The 7,752-nt window shown below is 36.9% G+C and overlaps 1 protein-coding gene across 3 annotated transcripts in view; it reads left to right on the forward strand.

Annotated features, from left to right (window-relative positions):
* PTPRD (protein tyrosine phosphatase receptor type D) overlaps positions 1-7,752 on the forward strand; it is a 2,148,730-nt gene that overhangs the window by 450,510 nt on the left and 1,690,468 nt on the right. For all 3 annotated transcript variants that reach the window (XM_081238160.1, XM_081238163.1, XM_081238162.1), the window contains one exon: positions 4,231-4,337. The gene's annotated coding sequence lies outside the window, so the exon portion shown is untranslated. The remainder of the gene's footprint in view (positions 1-4,230; positions 4,338-7,752) is intronic.

A 7,752-nucleotide genomic window follows, 5' to 3' on the forward strand; every position in this document is an offset into this window, starting at 1 on the left:
TTTTTTTTTTTTTTTTTTTTTTTGCAGTACGTGGGCCTGTCACCACTGTGGCCTCTCCCGCTGTGGAGCACAGGCTCCGGACGTGTAGGCTCAGCAGCCATGGCTCACGGGCCCAGCTGCTCCACGGCATGTGGGATCTTCCCAGACCGGGGCACGAACCGTGTCCCCTGCATCGGCAGGCGGGCTCCCAACCACTGCACCACCAGGGAAGCCTGGGGGCCACTCTTCATCGTAGTGTGCGGGCCTCTCACTATCGTGGCCTCTCTTGTTGCGGAGCACAGGCTCCAGACGCACAGGCTCAGTAGTTGTGGCTCACAGGCCCAGTTGCTCCATGGCATGTGGGATCTTTCCAGATCAGGGCTCAAACCCATGTCCCCTGCATTGGCAGGCAGATTCTCAGCCACTGTGCTATACGGGAAGCCCTAGACCTTTCTTTTGACAGAGAAAAAATAAAGTTAGGCTAACAGAACTTATAAATAAAGCTCTGTCTTACTTTTATAAACCTAAGCATTTCACTACGTAGCTCAGTCTCTTAGAATTAAATTTTTATTAGTTAGATATTCTCCTCCTCCTATGTTCCTCTTTGAGGTGGCTCCTGAGTATATAGGCAGTGTGCTTTCTACTTCCTGCACACCATGGCAGAGGGATAGAAAAGGTACACCTGGAATCTTTTGGATGCTTCCTGGTGTTGGCTGTAAGTAGTCTAGTTTGCTCCTATATTTGTGACTGTGACAATATTTATGGTCCCATTTTGCCACTGAGTACAAAAATTCCCTTGGCTGTGGTTCCAGTCATTTGTTTTCAGACTCAAAGTCACCACCCATATCTTTGAACCCCGGGTCTCTGCTTGCAACTGGCTCTGTCAGCAGCACCTTCATACTACCAATGCTCTTGGGCTTCCCCAAATATACTAGATACTTGTCAAGACTTCCCAACCCTCTCAAAGCATTGCTCCAAGATGGGTATGGGGAGGAGGATGGTAACTAGAACTTTAGAGTCTCAAACATTCAACTTCATAAGTCTCTCCTTTTCCTCCCACAGTATAACCAAGCTTGGAGGGTGAAGGATTTTTAATGCTTAGCTTCTTATCCTGACTTTTCTCTAGCCACGTAACCAGGGCTAAATTGGTCTAGCTCTAGATATTCTATGCTAATAGACTTTAGAAATCCTCCCCCTTACACCTCATAAAAATCTAACTTTGAGACTAATTATTTTCTAGAGGTGCAAAATTTATCTGTGATCATTAACTTCTGGAAAGACTTCACTTATCCTTCTCTGAGGTCCTAATGCCAACCTCTTCCAGGAATGGCCAGTTTCAGAGTAAATATCATTGTCTGAAATCATTTCATATATTTCTCTATTTATTAGTTATCTCTCTCCCCCACAAATTATAAGTTAAAATAGGACAGATTTTTTTTGGTTTTAGTAAACAGTTACATAGAAGAGTTATTTTTTGCAATAGACAGTATCATTAAACTATTTTTTGAGTTTATGTATGTATGTATGGATAGGTGGCTAGAAGGATGGGTGGGTGACTGTATGTCTGCATGTGTGTATAGATTGCTGTATAAGTGTATATATGGATGAATTCATTAATTAACTTTCCAGCTTTGGACTGAGAGGAATCTAAGAAAACATGATATAAGGAAAAAATGAAATGGAATAGAATGCATATACCAAAAATATCATCTCTGTGTATTTTATTTGCTAAATAAAATCGTATTGTGTATTTATAAACACTTGTACTATATAACTATATAATTGGGGGATATAACAAAAATATTATAATAATTATATCTGGTGGGATTTTGAATAATTTTTATTTGGTCATTAAGTTTATATCTACTTTACAGATTTTCCTACCATGATCATATTTTAAGTATAACAGAAAAAAAGCAAAACATATTTTATTATAAATATGGATATACTCTTTTACTTTAATGAGGTTTCATCAAGAAATCGAAGTGGTCCTAAATGAATTCCTCTGGAAGTGAAAATGTTAATCACTGACAATGTCTTAATATAACAGTTTTCAAAATATGACCTAAGCCCTTTAATGTTTCTTGTGATAGGGTAAAATCTGTAGACAATTTTTTTTGGAAGATAAAATGTATGTAGGGTAGAAAATAAATATTGTTAAAATGTGTGTCTATTTTTCTACTCACTTTTGATAAAGGAGGGAATTTATATTTTTCTGTTTTTATCAGAGATGGACTAACTAGTCTTATTATGTATTTTTCTCGTTATTTTAGTTGTAACAAAGTGCTATAGGTTAAGACACTGATTTTTTTTTCTTGCTAATGAAAGGGAAAAAATTATGATTATTCCAGAAATGTATAACCACATGCCAAATGTCATCCTGAAGTGAATATTTTGTGAGCATACTGTAATCTGTTAGAGAAAGAGATTTGTCATGGGGTTGCTGACAGACTGCTCCTGCAGCCATATAGAGACTTCCTTAGCTAATTCATTAATATCTAGCAAAATTAGGCCCATGTCTTTTTTCAAATCAAATTCTTCCTCTCCAGTGGAGACAGGTCAAAATATTGAAGAATCCCTGTGTTCTCCAGTAGAAACGAAATAGATGAAGCTGACATCTCCATTGGTTTAGTGAAAGTGTGGCAGCAGAGTGCTGCTGGATGGAGTGCTTTGTCAAAGTGGACTGAGGTCTATTTTTAGACAATGTAGGTTGCCTTTTATATTCATCCTTCCTAATGGCGGGGAGAATGCAGCAAGTTCTTGAGTCCTGAAATAGAAAAAGCAGGAATGAAAGCAGCTCAAATTTGATCAGCACCTAAGTCTACCTTAGTGTCACCAATTCTTTGTCTTTGCTTAGAAATTTTTTACTATTTTCTTTGGAGGTTACCATTATCCTTTGCTTAAGATAAATGCAACCCCAGATTGTACCCCATTAAGATGACCTGTTTTGTGACCTTGTTGCTTTTTTCCCTTGGAGTTCCAAGTAGCTTGTAGGGAATGCATGTTGGTTTGATTTTTTTTTTTTTTAATGTATCTGTTCTGATAGAATTAGGTATGTTGTCTTGAGGAGATTTTAAAATTGTTAAAAATTACACTGCAATTTGATCATATACTAATTTGTATTTAAAGGCAGAAGCATTTTAGGATGTGCACAATCAATATGGCTAGATTAGTCTTGCCTTTAATAAGGCATATGTTAATTTTGAACCTGTGGATGTATGTGTCATTTTTATGAGCTTTTGTTGCAGATCTTTTGTTATGTGTTAGTGGGAAAACTGGATTCCAGATTGGGACATCAGTATGCTTAAGAATGTGCACATTAGAAGGCCTGAGTTCAAGCCCAGTTTACCACTTACTAAATATGTGACCCTCTGAAAGTGATTTGACTTGTCTTTGCTTTGTTTTCCTAATTGGTAGAACAGCAGCAATAATTAACAAATACATAAAAGGCATTTAAAGCAAGTGCTTACCTCATACCAAACAATAAATGCTCACTTTTTAAATTAAAAAATGAATTTTGTTACTCCACTAAGTATGTCAATTAATTAACTTACAGTAGGAATTTAATGAAATAATTCTCACATAAAAGTTAGTTTCCTATTTCTAAGTAAGCTAGCAGTAGTTTATTTTTATTATTTTGAAAAATGGCAGAATGTACCACAAAAATAAGACACAATTTTTTAACTGTAATGATTTCATTCAAAGTATATAAGTAAATATTTTGAGCAAGAATCAAATGTCATATTCCAGTTACAAATATTCTTCTGAGAGATTTCAGCTAAGTAACTGGATTTACAAATGTGCTTTCTTAATCTGGAATTAAGTTTAAACACATACATGTAACAGTCACCAATGGAAGCTCATAATAATGGCACATCTATTCACAGATTCAGAAATTAACATATGCACTATTAAAAACAAGACTAATGCAGTAATATTGATTGTGTGCATTTTAAATTGCAGTTTTTGTCCTACATAAAAGGTGATCTCTTTTTCCTAATACATCTTTATGGAAGATGGAGTATAAAATAATGAGGTGATTGTATTAGATTAATTGCTGTATTACAAAGCCCCAAAACACAGCGGCTTAACACAATAATTATTATCCTCAGAGATTCTGTGGGTCAAGATTAAGGCATGGCTTAAGTGAGTGGTTCTGCCTCAGAGTCTCTCAAGGGTTTGCAGTCAGTTGTCATCCTGCAGGCTTTTCAGAAGGTGTGGAGTTGTAATTTCAAGGTGTCTCATTCACAGGGCTGGGAAGTTGGTGCTGGTTGTTGGGGGAAGGCCTCAGTTCCTCCCTGGTGTCTCTCCTCACACATATTCCTGTGCTCAGGATCTGGCTGTTGTCTTCCCTCAGGGTAAGTGATCCAAAAGAGATCCTCTATGTGTGTGTATATGCTTATTTTCAAAATTCATATAGTAACACTTCTGCCACATTCTCTTCATTAGATTTAGAGACTAACTCCAGCCTACATTTCTGGGTAGTAAATCGGGGATCAGTCTTCTCTTTTTGAAGGGAGGAGTATCAAAGAAAGTATGAACATAGTTTAAAATGACCACACTGACCTAATTGGGTTAAATATTGCAAAGAGATTCTTAAATCAGGTTGGTTAAAAAGAGAATTTGTGAAAATATTGGAACACTTTCTAAAGAATGTGAGTTAATTATACAGGGAGGACATAGAATAAAAAAATGTCCCAATGTCTTAACCTTAGAATTCAACAGTGTAACACTTTTAGGTATTGCTACACTATATACAAGTTTTGACAAAACATTACCTAAGTGAAAAAAAAAAATATATATATATATATATATGTGTATATATATAAAATATAGCAACACCCCTCTTTTATACTTTCCTGGAATGTATAGGAAAATGTAATTAAATTTGACATCCTTTACTAGCAATAATGGTAACATTACAAGAACTGAATACAGTGATTACGCAAACGCTAACCTTTCCATATTACTCATTTTTTCAACTGAAGATTAGTTGAGCGTGTATCAGATATACTTCTGAAAATTTGTGTTCTCTGTATAAATGTATAAGAATAGGTATATATTAGTTAACGTTGTTACTGTTTATGGTGGTGAATGTATTACTTGTATTTCTACTTACATATCATTTATTTTTGTTATGTTAGGTGTATGATAGTTATTTTCCATAAAATATTTCATATTACTTATGCTGTATTATACTTTATTAGTTTACGTTATTTTAAGTGATCTATACTATTTATGCACTTACATATTTATATGCTGATATATAATGTACATGAGTACTCTTTTATATTTCATTCTTGTGTTGTAGTCATTTATGTGCCTACCTTGAAGTTTCTGAAACCATATGTGAGTTAGGGGTACTCTGACCCTCAGAGTTAAGTATTGGACACAACTTCGGTTTTTCAGGTGTGAGAGTCAGACTCCATGTTCGCTGCATTTTCTGTAATTCCCCAGTAACTTTCTTTCTTTACATTTCCTTAGTCTTTCTTATACTTGTGAGAGATTTTTCAGTTCTCTGTGTCATCTGGATGTTCACTCCAGTCCCTTTGGTGATTCAGCCCTCTCCCATCCAAACTGTCCTGTACCTTCCATGTTCCAGTTTCTCAACTTGACCAACCCTGGTAGACAGCTGCAATGAAAGCCTCCAATAGCCATGTGCTAGAGGCATCAAATTCTTTGCCACATGGACTTCTTCCTGGGCTGCCTAGGTGTCCCCAGACCATGGCAGCTGGCCTCCTTTAGAGCGATTCTTAAGAGAGAGAGAAAATGCCAATGACAGAAACCAGGAGGGCCTGAACACCAGGGCATGAACAGCAGGAAGAAGGGATCACTGGGGGCCGTCTTAGCAGATGCCGACCGCAGTCTGATCTCTGGCCCCCAGGGACCTGGCTTACATGTACAGAATACACTCAGTACATTCACCTTCTCTCAAAACTAAAGAGGAAGAAGCATGACTTACTACAAGCCTCCTGCTACAGTTTGGGGTTCCAAGTCCTCTTTTTCTTACTCATGTACCCCCATCCCGCCACAGACACATTTTCTCTCCACATCAACCAACACATCACTCCACTTATTTTGAGGATAGTTGAGCCATTCGTGTTATGGATCAATTGAGGTCTTCACTTCTACTCCAAGTAGACTTACCAACATTTTTTTCAACACAAGTAACAACTTTAAGAGCGGTTCCACATCTAGCTATAAAAAGGATTTGTTTCGGGCTTCCCTGGTGGCACAGTGGTTGAGAGTCCGCCTGCCGATGCAGGGGTCACGGGTTCCTGCCCCTGTCCGGGAGGATCGCATGTGCCACGGAGCTCCTGGGCCCGTGAGCCATGGCTGCTGAGCCTGTGCGTCCGGAGCCTGTGCTCCGCAACGAGAGAGGCCACAACAGTGAGAGGCCCGCGTACCGCAAAAAAATAAAAAATAATAAAATAAATAAATAAATAAAAATAAAGGCACTTAAGTTAGTAGGATCAAAATATCTTTTTTTAAAAAAAGAAGGATTTGTTTCCATCTCAATACATTTGACTCTTCTCATTCCCATGTTTAACATAGCGCTCATCATATGGCAGGTAAGGGTTTGCTAAATTAAAATAACTAATTGTTTTTAAGAGAGTAATATATACGTAACTATACGCATTCTTAAAAGATTTTTATTAAAGCCTGCCCAACAATCATTCAGGGCATATTGAGTCTACATAACAAAAAAAAAAATGAGAAGCTAGGAAAACTTTTAACCATAATATTGGTTAATGATACATTAGAATGGAATGGGGCATAGACAACATTTTGTAGCAGGTGTCCTATAATTGCTGAAAAGTCTCATGGAATTTCCATTCTTTTATGTACAGAATATTTCTTTACTTCAATAATCTATTTAAAAAAAGACAACAAATAACAAATGCCTAAGAATAAGCGTTACCAGTGTTAACTGCTGACCACTAACATAAATATTCTCTGTGATCATTGTTGCCTCAATACTTTTTCTTTACTCTCTTTCATTTAGTCTTTTATCACTACATCATTTTTAGTGTGTAGTTGACAAGGTGCCAGCCCAGCCTGCAGCAGAATCTTTCCTCATCATCTCTTATTTTTAAATAAGGTCTATATGGTTTCAGTCTATTTCTGATTTTCAGACTATAATTACCTGTATTGTCATGTTACATGAACTATGCAAATATCCCCTACAAGGTGGGGATGAGAAGGTTGATGATCAGCTATACTTTACTGCATACTAGAGCCAGCATTAGCAAAATTGTATAGGAATGTATCTTCCATTCCTCCCACTAGCATTGTGCTCTTCTCTGCCCTTCCGCATGTAACCTCTCTCCTGACATAAACCCTTGTATTCAGTTACAGGTCAGATATTCACTTACGAAAGATATTAAGGTAAAGACAGTGCCTAGTATATCACATCCTTCTTTATATAGAGTTAGAATGGGATGTGTTTAATGTATAAAATAATGACAACCTAAGTATTTGGAAGTCAGTCCTGAATTTCGGGGCAGGAAAGCCTTCCTGTAGTCTCTGAAACATAGCATGCTTTAAAGACTGAAAATAATAGCTAATATTTATTGAGCACTTAACAGTACAGGCTTTATGCTAAGGGTTTAAATGATGTATCTTATTTTATCTTTCAAAAATGCTTTGAAGTAAGTACTACTATTGTTCCTCTTCTATAGAGAAGAAAACCGATGCTTAAGCAACTTATACTAGGCCATCTAGCTCCCAAGGGGACAGAACTTGGAGATGAGCCCAGATATCTTTTGCTTC

The sequence above is a fragment of the Mesoplodon bidens genome (genome assembly GCF_964165515.1).
Source record: "Mesoplodon bidens genome assembly, chromosome: 6".
Lineage (NCBI taxonomy): Eukaryota > Metazoa > Chordata > Mammalia > Artiodactyla > Ziphiidae > Mesoplodon > Mesoplodon bidens.